This window comes from Thermobia domestica, chromosome 3, assembly GCF_964235325.1.
Source record: "Thermobia domestica chromosome 3, izTheDome1.hap1.1, whole genome shotgun sequence".
Lineage (NCBI taxonomy): Eukaryota > Metazoa > Arthropoda > Insecta > Zygentoma > Lepismatidae > Thermobia > Thermobia domestica.
In genome coordinates, this window is record NC_137456.1 from 241,243,026 (window position 1) to 241,260,868 (window position 17,843).

Here is a 17,843-nt window from a genome sequence, read left to right on the forward strand (position 1 = left end):
ATATATATATATATATATATATATATATATATATATATATATATATAGAGAGAGAGAGAGAGAGAGGGGTATCAGTCCCAGGCTTTTTTCTTTGTTCGTATTGCACGAAAACACTTCAAACAAACGATTGAATGACCAAATGGTATGTGATGAATCAAATGGTGAAGATTTCATATCCAGTGGTAAAGGGGTAATACCTGCACGGGGGTTAGTTGTAATATTTCAAATGGAACGTTGAATTAATTTCGATTGTTTACAAGTATTATTGAAAAAGAAAAAAACTTTTACAGGAAACAACGGTAGTAGTATAACCGTGAGGCTTCTGCGCCACTGACCCTCTACCCACTTTCTCGGTCCCGCCTGAAGCAGACAACGAGTTTCCCAGTGCCGCCTGACACACTATGCCCGGGGACATATGAGGGATACGGGAAATCGAGCATCGTGAACCGTCAACCCACGGCCTTTTACGACCTCCATTTTAGGGGTGAATTTGTTCCCTTTTATGACCACATTTTAGGGGTGAACTCGTTCCCTTTTATGAGCACTTTTTCAACCCTTATTTTAACATAGGAGATAACACATAAGATTACGAACACATAGAAGAGAAGATAACACATAACACTACGTAACACACAGCAGAGCAGATAACACATAAGACTCGTTCTCTTTTACGACCTCCATTTTAAGGGGTGAACTCGTTCCCTTTTATGAGCACTTTTTCAACCCTTATTTTAACATAGGAGATAACACATAAGATTACGAACACATAGAAGAGAAGATAACACATAACACTACGTAACACACAGCAGAACAGATAACAGATAAGAATATGAAACATAGAAGGGGTGAACTCGTTCCCTTTTATGAGCATATTTTCCAACCCTTACGAACACATAGCAGAACATCAGACTACGTAACATAACGAACATACAGCAGAGCAGATTGAACTCGTTCTCTTTTACGACCACTTTTTAGGGGGTGAACTCGTTCCAACCCATATTTTAACATAGCAGAACAGATAATACATAGCACAGCTAATAAAAGAACATGGCTTATTTTTCAACCCCTATTTTAACATAGCATAGAATACATGGAGACTATGAACATACAGCAGAGCAGATAACAAACACAACCACCTCCATTTTAGGGGTGTATTCATTCCCTTTTATGAGCATATTTTTCAACCCCTATTTTAACATAGCAGAAATGACATAAGAATACGTAACATAGCAGATAACTCATTCCAACACTTATTTTAACATAACGAGCAAAGATTACAATCGAACACCCACGGTCTACAGATAATCATTTTAGAGGGTGTATTCATTCATTCTCTTTGATGACCATTTTTTCCACCCCTAATTGAAATTACATAGCAGAGCAGATAATACATAAGATTCGTTCCCTTTGATGAGCACTTTTTAGGGGGTGTACTCGTTCCCTTTTATGATTACTTTTTCAACCCCTATTTGAACATTTTAACATAGCAGAAATGACACAAGCATGTCCCCAAAACTACTGACCATCGTGAACAAAGGTCAAACTCAAAAACGAAACAAAATATCGAGGTGCTGTTTCCACATTTAGTAATTGGTCATCAACTAGTACAAGTTTCAAAAATAGTGGCCATCGAGGTCAAAGGTCAACATACTTAAAACTTAATAACACGAAAACTGAGCCACATATTGAAGTGCTGTTCCAAATCTAGTAACTGGTCATCAACTAGTACAAGTTCCAAAATAGTGGCCATCGAGGTCAAAGGTCAACATACTTAAAACCTAATAACTCGAAAATGGAGCCAAATATTGAGATGCTGTTTCCACATATAGGAATCGGCCACCAACTACTACAAGTTCCAAAATAATGACCATCGAGGTCAAAGGTCAACATACTTAAAACCTAATAACTCGAAAACGGAGCCACATATTGAGGTGCTGTTGCCACATTTAGTAATTGGTCATCAAGTAGTACATGTTAAAAAAGTACTGATCATCGAGGTCAAAGGTCAACATACTTAAAACCTAATAACTCGAAAATGGAGCCAAATATCGAAGTGGTGTTTCCACATTTAGTAATTGGTCATCAGGTACCACAAGTTCCAAAATAATGACCATCGAGGTCAAAGGTCAACATACTTAAAACCTAATAACTCGAAAATGGAGCCAAATATTGAGATACTGTTTCCAAATGTAGTAATAGGTCATCAACTAGTACATGTTAAAAAGTACTGATCATCGAGGTCAAAGGTCAACATACTTAAAACCTAATAACTCGACAACTGAGACACATATTGAGATGGTGTTTCCAAATTTAGTAATTGGTCATCAACTACTACAAGTTCCAAAATAATAACCTTCCAGGTCAAAGGTCAAATATTTAAACGCAAATAACTCTTAAACAGAGCAACGTATTGAGGTGCTGTTTCCAAATCTAGTAATACGTCATCAACTATTACATGTTCCAAAAGTACTGACTATCGAGATCAATGGTTAAATATTTAAGCCTTAATAACTTTAAGCAAAACCTGTGTGACCTATTCAATTTTGTACCAAGCAGAGAAAAGTGAAGAATGAATAAATATGATTGGCTTACTTCGAGAAAGAAAGCAAAGATATTTCATTTTAACTATTTCAACAAACGAAAGGATAAATTTTATACCAACGAGAAATGCCATTTTATATCATTTTTTTATTACTCCAATAAACGAAGGAATACCAGAAAAAAATAAGTGAAGAATGAATAAAATTTAGGTGGATTATTTTCTTTTGTACCAACTGAAAAAGAGAAGAAGAGCTACTTTAACTAGCTCATTATGTACTGTTTAAACAAACGAAAATTGGCCATTATGTAACTTTTGAACTACTGAAATGTTCTATTTTTGTATCAATCAGAAAAACCCGAAGAAGGATCATTTTAACAAGTTCATAATTTCGATGTTCTACATTTATACCAACGAGAAAAAAATGAACTAGTTGAATATACGAAATAATAAATTTAAGTGACCTATTCAATTTTGTACCCATGAGAAATGGCATTTTAACTGGCTCAAAATTTCACTACTCAAATAAACAATGGAGTATTTAGTTTTGTACCACCGAGAAAAAAAAGAAATTACACCATTTTGGAGTATTCAAATAAACAAAAATCAATTAAACGAAGTAATGCATTTGAGTGAGCTATTTAATTTGAAAAACCGAAGTTGAGTATTTTATACAATTTTGTATTATTTCAACAAACAAAGGAATAAGCAAAAAAAAGGATCATTTTAATCTAGTCTAATAAACGAAGGCATAAATATGAGTGAGACCAGAGAAAAAACACGAAGAAGACCCATTTTAACTAACTGAGAATTTCTGTACCTTTTTGTACTATTTAAACAAACGATGGAATAAATTTGAGTGGCCTGTTTTTTGTACTAACCAGAAAAAGCGAAGAAGGTCCAATTTAGCTAACTCAGAATTTTATACCACTTTGTACTAACCAAATAAACGAAGGAATAAATTTTTGTGACCTATTCAGTTTTGAAAACGAGCAGGAAAAGAAAAGAATTAACATTTTGTACTAATCAAATAAACAAAAAGAAACCGAAGAAGTATCATTTTAACAAGCTCAGAATTTATATAAATTTTGTTCTAATCAAATATACGAAAGAATAAATTTAAGTGACCTATTCAATTTTGTACCCATGAGAAATTGCATTTTAACTGGCTCAAAATTTCACTACTGAAATAAACAATGGAGTATTTAGTTTTAAACCACCGAGAAAAAAAATGAAATTGCACCATTTTGGAGTATTCAAATAAACAAAGGACTTATAATTTGTGTCAACTCTAAAAAGGGTCATTCTGTATTATTTCAACAAACAAAAGGAAAAAGCAATAAAAAGGACCATTTTAAACTAGTCTAATAAACGAAGGCATAAATATGAGTGAGACCAGAGAAAAAAAACGAAGAAGACCCATTTTAACTAACTGAGAATTTCTGTACCTTTTTGTACTATTTAAACAAACGATGGAATAAATTTAAGTGGCCTGTTTTTTGTACTAACCAGAAAAAGCGAAGAAGGTACCTTTGTACTAGCCCAATGAACGAAAGAACAAATTTGGGTGTTCTATTTTTTTATACCAAACAAAGAAGAACCATTTGTACTACTCAAATAAACGAAAGAAAAAAACGAAAAAAAGACCAATTTAACTAGCTCAGAATTTCTATAACGCAAAAATTAATTTGGATGGAGTAACAAGAAAGAAAGCAAAGATATGCCATATTAACTATTTAAATAAACGAAGGGATAAATTTAAGTGATCTATTCCATTTTGTACCAAGGAGAAATGCCATTTTTATCTAGCTTAGAATTCCTAGTGCATGTTGTATTATTTAAACAAAACGAAGGGCTAAATTTGAGAAAGCAAACATGGATCATTTTACTCAAATTTGGATGGAGTATTTAGCTTTGTATGAACCAGAAAAAAAGTAAAAAAGAACCATTTTAACTAACTCAGATCTTTATACCATTTTGTACTACTTTTTGTACCAATCACAAGAAAATCAAAGAAGGGTCATTTTAACTAGCCAAGCAGAAAAAAAGGAAAGAATTAACACTTTGTACTAACCAGAAAAGGAGAAGAAGGATCAGCATTCTATACTTTTCGTGCCATTTATTGGGGTGTCCTATTTCCTTTTGTACCAACGAGAACCATTTTTAACTGGCTTAGAATTTTATACCTTTTTGTAAAATTTGTATCAAACCAAAAAAAGCAAGGAAATACCATTTTTTAAATAGCTCAGCATGTTACAGCTTTTTGTGTTTTTGGTCTACCCAATTTAAACAAACGAAAGAATAAATTTGTGTGACCTATACACTTTTGTAACAATCAGAAAAAGGAAAAGTATAAATTTGAGTGGCTTAAGCAAAGAAAGGTCAATTTATACCTTTTTGTGCTATTAAATTTGAGTGACCTATGAAAGAATGAATAAATTTTGTTTGCACTTAAAAAAGCGGAGAAGGTCTACTTTCTGTACAAACCAGAGAAAAAACAAATTTGTGTGACTTATTCACTTTTATAGCAAGCAGAAAAAAGCCCCTTTTAGTTTTATACCAACCACGAAGGTCCATTATACCATTTTGTATTACTCTATTTCATTTTTGTACCAATCAAAAGAAAAGCTCAGAATTTTATACGTTTGTGGTGCTACATTTTGTATATTTTTGTGTCATCCAGAGAACAATTTAAATTTACTCTCCCGTCATTAATTAAGGCTCATAAAATATTTGAACGTGAGATTTAACAAACCATAGTTAAGTCATAATTGTGTAGAACAGACTCTATAGTAATTTGCGTAACAGCATGCATGGCCATTTTTGATCACAGCAGAAGAAGAGATCATATCAAAGTAAGAAAAGTTTTCAAAGTTCCATGTTGCTGCAGATCTTTAAGCAACGTTACGAATGCGTTACCTAACATTTGTACTGCTAGTATAGTGAGGGTCCTAAGGTACTGCCTATTGTTCAACGATTCAATTATTTTTAGACTTTCCTCCTTCGTCTAATACAAAAAGACAAATATATATTTTTGCATTTATGTATTTTATTATAATGGAATATAAGTTTATGGAGTATATTTGGAAAATAATAGAACATACATCATGATGTTTTATATTGCTTGAAACATATTATTAAACACGGAGAATGCATAGAATGCTTTTATTGTAGGTATATAAATAGATGTATCACACTTGATTTGTTTTTGCTGAAGAGCAGAAAAATGACTAGCATGGAGATTGTTTATGTTTCACCTAGAGAAAAAGAAATTCAGCGTGAAAACGAGAAACCTATACTGTTAATCCAGCCGTCTGACCCCGATTTGCCAGATGAATTACGTGATAAAGTGAGAATCATATATCCAACACAAGAAATAGAAGAAGTGTATTATTTTAGACGCTATAATAGATATATTGATGAAATACTCCCGGAAAGTGATGATGACAATGTTTCAAATATTACCTGTTTTGAACTGGAAGCTAATGAGTGCGAGTGTACTAGTGAAAGTATTAGTCATACATGTGTTATACAATTATTTAATGAGTATACACCAAATTCAGTATTATTATGTGAAGCATGTTCTAAACATAATGAGAATGAAAAAGATCACAACTGTTTGCTGCTGCATGATTACGAATTATTGGAAAAGGTGTGGACGATCTTAATTAAACGTGAAATGAGAGAAAAAATCTATAAACTTTAAATAAAGAAGCATTGTAAAAGTTGTAATATTAAGAACACTTATACTTTGGAGAAAAAATTTAATCTGGTATATGAATATATTACAGAGTGTGATTATTATATCAACAAAATAGTAGAAATGTTTTTAGAGAAAGATAAACAATTATTTAATTCTGTAAATGAACATTGAGCCCACTGTAGCATATGCATTTGATTGTGTAAGAATAGAAGAACTTGAACTGTTAACTGGATCAATTTGTAGTACTGTAGATAACTAACATTGGACTCTGGCAACTGAATTGTCAGGGAGAGTCAATTTAAATTGTTCTCTGGATGACACAAAAATATACAAAATGTAGCACCACAAACGTATAAAATTCTGAGCCTTTCTTTTGATTGGTACAAAAATGAAATAGAGTAATACAAAATGGTATAATGGACCTTCGTAGTTGGTATAAAACTAAAAGGGGCTTTTTTTCTGCTTGCTATAAAAGTGAATAAGTCACACAAATTTGTTTTTTCTCTGGTTTGTACAGAAAGTAGACCTTCTCCGCTTTTTTAAGTGCAAACAAAATTTATTCCTTCTTTCACAGGTCACTCAAATTTAATAGCACAAAAAGGTATAAATTGGCCTTTCTTTGCTTAAGCCACTCAAATTTATACTTTTCCTTTTTCTGATTGTTACAAAAGTGTATAGGTCACACAAATTTATTCCTTCGTTTGTTTAAATTGGGTAGACCAAAAACACAAAAAGCTGTAACATTCTGAGCTATTTAAAAAATGGTATTTCCTTGCTTTTTTTGGTTTGATACAAATTTTACAAAAAGGTATAAAATTCTAAGCCAGTTAAAAATGGTTCTCGTTGGTACAAAAGGAAATAGGACACCCCAATAAATGGCACGAAAAGTATAGAATGCTGATCCTTCTTCTCCTTTTCTGGTTAGTACAAAGTGTTAATTCTTTCCTTTTTTTCTGCTTGGCTAGTTAAAATGACCCTTCTTTGATTTTCTTGTGATTGGTACAAAAAGTAGTACAAAATGGTATAAAGATCTGAGTTAGTTAAAATGGTTCTTTTTCACTTTTTTCTGGTTCATACAAAGCTAAATACTCCATCCAAATTTGAGTAAAATGATCCATGTTTGCTTTCTCAAATTTAGCCCTTCGTTTTGTTTAAATAATACAACATGCACTAGGAATTCTAAGCTAGATAAAAATGGCATTTCTCCTTGGTACAAAATGGAATAGATCACTTAAATTTATCCCTTCGTTTATTTAAATAGTTAATATGGCATATCTTTGCTTTCTTTCTTGTTACTCCATCCAAATTAATTTTTGCGTTATAGAAATTCTGAGCTAGTTAAATTGGTCTTTTTTTCGTTTTTTTCTTTCGTTTATTTGAGTAGTACAAACGGTTCTTCTTTGTTTGGTATAAAAAAGTAGAACACCCAAATTTGTTCTTTCGTTCATTGGGCTAGTACAAAGGTACCTTCTTCGCTTTTTCTGGTTAGTACAAAAAACAGGCCACTTAAATTTATTCCATCGTTTGTTTAAATAGTACAAAAAGGTACAGAAATTCTCAGTTAGTTAAAATGGGTCTTCTTCGTGTTTTTTTCTCTGGTCTCACTCATATTTATGCCTTCGTTTATTAGACTAGTTTAAAATGGTCCTTTTTATTGCTTTTTTCCTTTTGTTTGTTGAAATAATAGAGAATGACCCTTTTTAGAGTTGACACAAATTATAAGTCCTTTGTTTATTTGAATACTCCAAAATGGTGCAATTTCATTTTTTTTCTCGGTGGTTTAAAACTAAATACTCCATTGTTTATTTCAGTAGTGAAATTTTGAGCCAGTTAAAATGCAATTTCTCATGGGTACAAAATTGAATAGGTCACTTAAATTTATTCTTTCGTATATTTGATTAGTACAAAATTTATATAAATTCTGAGCTTGTTAAAATGATCCTTCTTCGGTTTCTTTTTGTTTATTTGATTAGTACAGAATGTTAATTCTTTTCTTTTCCTGCTTGTTTTCAAAACTGAATAGGTCACAAAAATTTATTCCTTCGTTTATTTGGTTAGTACAAAATGGTATAAAATTCTGAGTTAGCTAAATTGGACCTTCTTCGCTTTTTCTGGTTAGTACAAAAAAACAGGCCACTCAAATTTATTCCATCGTTTGTTTAAATAGTACAAAAAGGTACAGAAATTCTCAGTTAGTTAAAATGGGTCTTCTTCGTTTTTTTTCTCTGGTCTCACTCATATTTATGCCTTCGTTTATTAGACTAGATTAAAATGATCCTTTTTTTTTGCTTATTCCTTTGTTTGTTGAAATAATACAAAATTGTATAAAATACTCAACTTCGGTTTTTCAAATTAAATAGCTCACTCAAATGCATTACTTCGTTTAATTGATTTTTGTTTATTTGAATACTCCAAAATGGTGTAATTTCTTTTTTTTCTCGGTGGTACAAAACTAAATACTCCATTGTTTATTTGAGTAGTGAAATTTTGAGCCAGTTAAAATGCCATTTCTCATGGGTACAAAATTGAATAGGTCACTTAAATTTATTATTTCGTATATTCAACTAGTTCATTTTTTTCTCGTTGGTATAAATGTAGAACATCGAAATTATGAACTTGTTAAAATGATCCTTCTTCGGGTTTTTCTGATTGATACAAAAATAGAACATTTCAGTAGTTCAAAAGTTACATAATGGCCAATTTTCGTTTGTTTAAACAGTACATAATGAGCTAGTTAAAGTAGCTCTTCTTCTCTTTTTCAGTTGGTACAAAAGAAAAAAATCCACCTAAATTTTATTCATTCTTCACTTATTTTTTCTGGTATTCCTTCGTTTATTGGAGTAATAAAAAATGGTATAAAATGGCATTTCTCGTTGGTATAAAATTTATCCTTTCGTTTGTTGAAATAGTTAAAATGAAATATCTTTGCTTTCTTTCTCGAAGTAAGCCAATCATATTTATTCATTCTTCACTTTTCTCTGCTTGGTACAAAATTGAATAGGTCAGACAGGTTTTGCTTAAAGTTATTAAGGCTTAAATATTTAACCTATGACCTCGATGGTCAAAATTTTGGAACTTGTAGTAGTTGGTGGCCGATTCCTATATGTGGAAACAGCACCTCAATACGTTGCTCTGTTTAAGAGTTATTTGCGTTTAAATATTTGACCTTTGACCTGGAAGGTTATTATTTTGGAACTTGTAGTAGCTGATGACCAATTACTAAATATGGAAACAGTACTTCAACATGTGGCTCCGTTTTCGAGTTATTAGCTTTTAAGTATGTTGACCTTTGACCTCGATTATCATTATTTTGGAACTTGTAGTAGTTGGTGGCCGATTACTATATGTGGAAACAGCATCTCAATATTTGGCTCCATTTTCGAGTTATTAGGTTTTAAGTATTTTGACCTTTGACCTCGATGATCATTATTTTGGAACTTGTAGTAGTTGAAGACCAATTACTAAATTTGGAAACACCATCTCAATATTTGGCTCCGTTTTCGAGTTATTAGGTTTTAAGTGTCATACAAAGGGCGTATCCCACATAAACTATCAGACCCAGGTAGAAATAAATATGATATTCGTACTCAGCATGGTCGAAAACCCCCATATACAGAGTTTCATCCAAATCGGTTCAAAGAGCGTATCGAATCGCTATGTTACATAGGTATTCATTGTCTTAAAATAGGGGTTGAAAAAAATCTTATGTAATTTCTGCTATGGTAAAATAGAGGTTGGAAAAGTAATCATAAAAGGGAATGAATACACCCCTAAAATGGAGGTTGTTGTGTTTATTATCTGCTTTGCTATGTGTTCATAGTCTCAGTGTAATTTCTGCCATGTTAAAATAGGGGTTGGAAAATAAGCCATGCTTTTTTATTAGCTGTGCTATGTATTATCTGTTCTGCTGTGTGTTCATTGTCTCAGTGTAATTTCTGCTATGTTAAAATAGGGGTTGGAAAAGGGAACGAGTTCACCCTTAAAAAGTGGTCATAAAAGAGAATGAATACACCCCTAAAATGGAGGATGTTGTGTTTATTATCTGCTCTGCTATGTGTTCGTAACTGCTATCTTACATAGTCTTATGCTAAGGGGTTGAAAACGAATACACCTCTGCTATGTGTTCGTAGGGGTTGAAAAATATGCTCATAAAAGGGAACGAGTTCACCCCTTAAAATGGAGGTCATAAAAGGGAACAAATTCACCCCTAAAATGGAGGTCGTAAAAGGCCGTGGGTTGACGGTTCACGATGCTCGATTTCTCGTATCCCCCATGTGTCCCCCGGCATAGTGTGTCAGGCGGCACTGGGAAACTCGTTGTCTGCTTCAGGCGGGACCGAGAAAGTGGGTAGAGGGTCAGTGGCGCAGAAGCCTCACGTTTATACTACTAACGGTTAGACACCTTTGCGTTATTTGTTGTTCAATTGGTACTATCAGTCCACTCGTCACAGGCATTTTCCTCTGCTCGTACTTCACGTAAAAATTTTTAAACACAAGATTGAATGACCAAATATATGTGATGAATCAAATGATGATACTTCCATATCCAATGCCGTGTGGATGCCTCTATGAGGGACGATTTTAAAATTTCAATTGGAAAGTTGTGTCAATTTAGATTTCTTTTTAAAATATTATTGAAAAAGAAACTTTTACTCGAAGCACTTTTCGTTAAATTCTACCGTTTTCCATCTGTCTTATTTGTTGTTGAATTGCAACTAGAGAACAATTTTAGTTTGCAACGACTCTAAAAGAACACCAGATAACACATGTTTTATCAAATAGTACTGCTGTTTAAAACTCTTTACAACATTCAATATCAAGCATTACTACATATGTCGTGCACGTATCTACGAAAACAGTATTACAGGAGAGTACATTGTTTAAATTCCGCGGTCGGAACTAATTTAAAGAATAAAAACAGAGAAAGCACTCTTTGATTTTATTTAAAACTACGTATGAGATAAATTTGGATGTAACGTCCCTGCAATGAAACATCCAAAAAGCACTAAGGTTTCAAACTTAAGAAATCCCTGTCGCTCTACTGGGCTTCCTAACGGACTACGTATGTAAACATGTTAATAGAAATAACTTTCGTAACTAATTCGCAAATTATTTTTTTAAGAACATTACAAATAAACAAACTGCAGATAATAAATAAAATAAATTGAGAGAACTTCAAGTTCTGAACATTCTCATCAAAATAACGTACTTGACTATAAAAACTGACAATAAATGTTCAAAGGATTGTCCAGCATATGCGATACATATCCGAACGCGAACCCGGACACTGTTGACTGCATTTAATACTTCATTTGCACTTAATTCAGGCTGACATTTGGATCCTCTCCATCATGACCTCCCTTGCAGTAGAACAGTCTTGGTAAACCAGCCTCTTTGAGAGGTTCCCAAAATAAAAAAAGCCTAGTCAAATCGTAGAACGCTTGTATAATTTATTTTAGTTTCATACAACTGGAACTTTTTATTGACCTATAAAACTTTTTTCATCAAGGCAAACGAAAAATTGATTTTAGAAAGTAGTATAAAAGAAATATTTATTATATTTAACAAACTAAACATATTCAAAGTTCTTCTTTGAATGTACATATAGTTTATATCTTGAATTTTACTGTATGATTCTTCTAGGTTCATTCTATGAACGTGTGGAGAACAAGGTAAAGCACAATGGAAGTGTAGTCAGTCACTGACAATGTCACTCAAAGAATAATTCAAATTATCGTCTGTCCACAGGTTTGAACATAGTACAAGGGATCAAGTCGCTACCATCATTGCAAAAGAATAGTCCAGATATGCCTCAAGATCCACCACTGGCGCATTCTTTCTTAAAGTTACAGAATAACTATTTAGATTGAAAATTAAAAATTATGTTGTTTTTGTCTACTATGTACTCAATATTTTGTTGTTTGTATTTGCCAACGATGTAGTGAACGATACGAACAAAGAAGACAAATCATCAATCTTCGTTTTGCTATCAACGGAATAAATGTGTGGACAAGTGAAAGTAATGTAGTGCGTTTGTCATTGTTTTCCTGTTTCTCTTCCGATAATGTTGGCTTCTTATGATTTATACAGGGAGATATTTTCTTAAATCGATAGTAACATTGGGCGCAGTGGCTCAGTGGTAGAGCGTTTACCTCTGGTGCATGGGGTTTCTAGTTCCATCCCAGCTCGTGCCAAGTGTACTTTGTTGTGAACAAACGCCATGTGCTTGGGTTACGTCGTGGCTCTCCCGTTTCCTGGCATTTTTTTAATTCCACTATTTCATTTATTTCTCATCATGACCGTCTCCTTTAGCCTACCCGGCATATTCATGTTACGTAAAACTTAAACATTTCATTTGATTCATTTCGTTTGTAACGTATAAGGGTTTAAGCAAGTCTAAAGAAAAAATGACTTGAATATATGATATTTCTTATGTAAAAGTAATGTGAGAATGCCGTTTGCCCAACTTGAATGCTATGAATGCTATTTACTTCAAGTTCATAATTTTATTTGGTATTCCTTTAACAAGTATTTTATGTGATATTAATTGAACACAAGGAATTTTTTGAAAGGGGCCCGATGTTTTGAACTATTTATCAGCCTAATTTACTGATTACACTACTGAAGATGATTTTGGCACAAAAATGAAAATACCTGATTCTAATAGTACTTTTCACGTACAATTCGAATCTGCAATCAATTTTTCTCCATCACCCTCAGTTTACCCGCGACAGACGGATTTTTGGGAAATTTCCTCTCAAATTTCCTTTTTTCTTGTACCTGTAGCTCGGGTACCCTTAGGTATATAAACACGCAAATTATATTCTATGTTAGACTGGTTTATACTTATTAAGTCCTCTAAGTTTCGTGATAATCGCATTATTTGTTCTAGAGAAATAAACACATTTATATAAAAATATGCTATGTGTACTGTTCATTTTACCATATTCATTAGTGCAGATAAAACCATATGTAACTTCCACGAAAATTACAATATAAGCACGGTTTATACCTCATTTGACTTCCAATAAAACATTTTCAATGAACTGTACACCGTGTCGCCATTTTTGTATGAGAGAATTTCTAGAGGGATTTTGTGGGAAATTCCTTCGAAAAAACAATTTATAAGATTTTTTGTCTCAAGTTGCTATTTGTATATAGTAATACAGAAACAAGAACTGCACTAAAACATAGTTTTATGTCTAGTTTATAAATAATGTTAATTTCATTTGAACCGCATTATTCTTTTTAGAAATATAAACAATTGTGTCTATTTTTAGGTAATAAAGAATATACTATGCAAGACTTTTACCAAACACAAAACCTAACGTTGACGTATTATTATTTGCAAATAGATGAATACTCAAATACAAACACAAATACATGCATGCTGTCTGTTTAAAATAAGTCACCTTTTAAGTTTTTGATCTGGCAACAATGCATAAAAAATTGATTAGCCTGATGACTGTTAGTAGCGTTGAGTGGCGGTCCAAGCTAGACGTGCTTCAGATGTGGACGCATGTGAGTTGAAATGTTTGTGCATTGTGGAGTTCGAATAGATTGTGCTGTGTAGTGATGCACTAAGTTAGATTACGTTTGTCTGCTTCACGATTGATGGACTGTAGATTCGTGTGTGTGTGTGTTTGTGTGTGTGTGTGTGTGTATGTGTGTGTGTGTGATACCTTAAAGGATACAAGATGCCGAGGAAGTGTGTAAATCCCCCGGCCCATTTGTGTTATGTATGCGGGGAGCTGACATTTAAATCGCAACGTCGACGTTTTACCCCACTTGTGAGGAAGTGTTATCAGTTATATCTTGGTTGCTGTGTAGAAGACCAAGATAAGAATTGGGCTCCTCACTACATTTGTTGTACTTGCGTGAAACGTCTGACTGGGTGGGCAAATGATAAACGAAACATGAACTTCGCCATACCGATGATCTGGAGGGAACCGAAGATCATTCTTCAGACTGCTACTTTTGTGGGACACTGATAAAAGGAATAACCAGTAAATCTAAGCACACAGTACAGTACCCTAATTTACCATCAGCAATTACCTGTACAAGTACCTCCGGCTCATCTCACGGTAAATGAGGTTTACGTACTTGAGGCAATTACTGAAGTTCCAAATGAAGAAGATGATCCTACTTATGTAGGAAGCACATCGGCATTGGATCCACATCTGATAACTCAGGGTGAACTAAATGACCTCGTACGGGATTTAAAACTATCCAAGATACAGACAGAACTTTTGCTTCTAGACTTAAAGGCTGAAATCTGCTCCATCGTGACACTAAAGTGTGTAATCTTTGAAACCGTTACACAGAGTTTCCAAACTACTATTTTCAAGAAAATGATTTATTGTATTGTAATAATGTCTGTGCTGTGATGGATACACACGGACATGCTCATATAAGTACAGAGTGGATGATTGTTTATTGATTCTTCCAAAATTAGTTTGAAGGCTGCCCTTTTGCGCAATGGCAACAAATTTCCTCCAATGCCTTTCGCTTATGGAACTAATATGAAGAAAACCTATGAAAACATCAAAATAGTGTTAGAAAGAATTCAGTATGAGAAATGCAAGTGGACCTTTTGCGGTAATTTAAAAGTTATTTCTTTGTTAATAGGTTTGTAGCTTGGTTATACGAAATATTGTTTTTTTCCTCTGCAAATGGGACAGCAGGAACAAAGCGGAACATTACAACAAGAAGGAATGGCCAAAGCGTGTATTAACTCCTGGACAGGAGAATGTTGATTATTCTTCACTGGTGAGCCCTGATAAGATAATTCCACCTTTTCTGCACATAAAGTTAGGGCTCTTTAAAAACTTTGTTAAGGCAATGGAGAAAAGTAATGCAGGATTTTGTTACCTCAAGGAAACATTTCCACGGGTTAGTGACGCTGAAATCAAGGAAAGGATTTTTGTAGACCCCCAAATAAGATCTTTAATTCGTGACCAAAAAATTGACGCTCTCTTAACTCCGGTTGAGGAAGCACCTTTGTGTTCATTTAAATGTTTAACAGAATTTTTTTTAGGAAATCAGATTACCGTGAAATTGTGATCGATTTCCTGCAATCATTCAAAGAAATAGTTTGCAACATGTCCGTTAAAGTTCATTTTCTAGACTCCCACCTGTATTTCTTTCCTGAAAACCTTGGTGTTGTTAGTGATGAGCATGGGGAACGTTTTCATCAGGGTATTTAGTTCATGGAGAAGAGATACCAGGGACAGTGAAGTCCATAAATGCTACCTGATTACTGTTGGACACTCAAAAGAGATGTTCCAGAAGCCAAACACAGAAGAAAGTCGACAAGTAAAACATTTTATTAAGTAAGTGTTCATTTATTAAGAAGATACCACTCACTTATTCTGTATTATTTATTAAGTAGACATAAAACGGTGACACGGTGTATACATCATTGAATATATGTTTTATTTGAAATACAATGAGGTATAAACCGTGTTTATATTGTAATTTTCGTTGAAGTTATATATGATTTTATCTGCACTAATGAATATGATAAAATGAACAGTACACATAGCATATTTTTATATAAATATGTTTATTTCTCTAGAAAGAATAACGCAATTCTTATGGAATTTAGAGGGCTTACTAAGTATAAATCAGTCTAACATATAATATAATTTGTGTGTTTATATACCTAAGGGTACCCGAGCTACGGGTATAAAAATGGTAAACAAAGGGAAATTTGAGGGGAAATTTTCTGAAAATCCTTCTATCACGGCTAAAATGAGGGTGATGGAGAAAAATTGATTGGAGATTCGAATTTTACGTGGAAAGGTCTATTAGAATCAGGTATTTTTTCCGACAGAGAAAAAGTATTTTTTGTCGACTAGTGTTATTTACAACGGGTTTTGAATCATGGTCCCCTTTACAAGGGGTAGCCCTACTCGTTTTCTTTTTTTGGACATTTGAAGCATGTAGAAGAACCGTGCCCACATTTTGGCATATTGCGGAGTTTAGTATTTGATCTTCTGTTGGTGGGCTTTCTTGGCGGTTTTGTGGTGTCGCCTGTTTTCCTCTATACATGATCCAATTTTGATAGTTTCTATTCCGTTTCTTTTTCCCTTGATTCCTGTTTCTATTTTCGTTTGTATTTCACACATAGGTCTTCGCCAGCCAACGGTTAGAAATTTCGTTTTTCTCCAATATCGAGTAGACTGCACAAAATGTAGAACTCGACAACTTCCTCACATCTAAGTGCTGCAGCAACATCCACTAATTCAACTTTTATCACTCTTTTTCAACGATTTACTTTGACAATATAATTGAGGATAATTTGGCCTTTAGTTTCAAAAGGGTGCTGCCAGGAACGGCATTTCTTAAAAATTTTAGGATTAGCTCTGTCTAGCACAATTCGAACACTGCATTTATTTTTCTGATCTTAATAGCGTTCTGTGAATATGTTAGTGGGAAGTAATTCCTCATACAGAAACGTAAGTATTACTTACAGGAATGTTTCGAAAATATTCCACGTCTTTTGCTTGTGATCCTTTGCCTAGTCAATCTTCAAAGAATGCTTCTTTTACTAATTGTTTCGTCTTGTATAAAACCATAAGATTGATAGATTGCTAATAACATTAACTCGTCTCTTATATAAGGAATCTTTCAAAAACTCGTCTTTCTATGGTGTTGCAAGCGAATAAATAAATATGTTAATAGTAATATCCTAGGGAAATCTGCATTACCATGTCAGGTCACACGTAAAAAAGAAAATATTTACTATGGAAGGATCATAATGAAGCGACTGTTCGAAACCTTCCTTACCGAATCACCAATCTACTTGATAAATGTAGATACAAGGAAACAAGAGATCTAACTATAAACTATTTATGAAATAAGTATATAACGAGTTTTACGATTGCTAATATTGAAATTAAGTTTCAATACATCTGCGTCGCCAAAGGTCTTCTATGGTATTTTTTTCAGGTTTCCCGGAGAAGGTACGTCGTAAAGAGCAGCGCCCGTCTAAGGACATACGAAAGAAAAAAATGTAAATGCAAACTTTTAAAAACAGTACAGAGATAAAACAGGGGTATGGAATTTGCTTGGATCAAAATAGTGTTCAAGGTACTTAATGACTTTCCGTGGTGCTCATATGCTCCTAGTTAACTCCCCTCAGGCTGGTCTGCATTGTTTTTTTCTTTCAACGTCGGACGTGCAAAATCCTAGTGTAAAACTTCTATGTTATCTAGCCTAGAAGTGACAATATTTTAGATTCGCTTATGGGGTATGGATTGATCTTGACATAGACTCTGTTATACTGAAAAATTATCGACCGGGAATATTGGGACCCGATTTGGGACATTGCAAACACAAGTTGCATTCCGCGATTCCAGCGCTCTCTTATAGCTAATATGAACTACAAAGGACTATCTCTCGTAAAGCAGCAAGTCGGCAGCTCGCTCCGGAGTATAAGAGATATCATCTTGGATTGGTGATCAAAAGCACGACCTACCTGGGATCGAAACCCACTCCTGAACAACGTTTTGTAGTTTCTTGTTCAATTTTCTTGCTGTTTCCTTTGAACAAGGGACATGTTGCTCATCGTTTGTTTAAACAACAGTATCTGAAACGA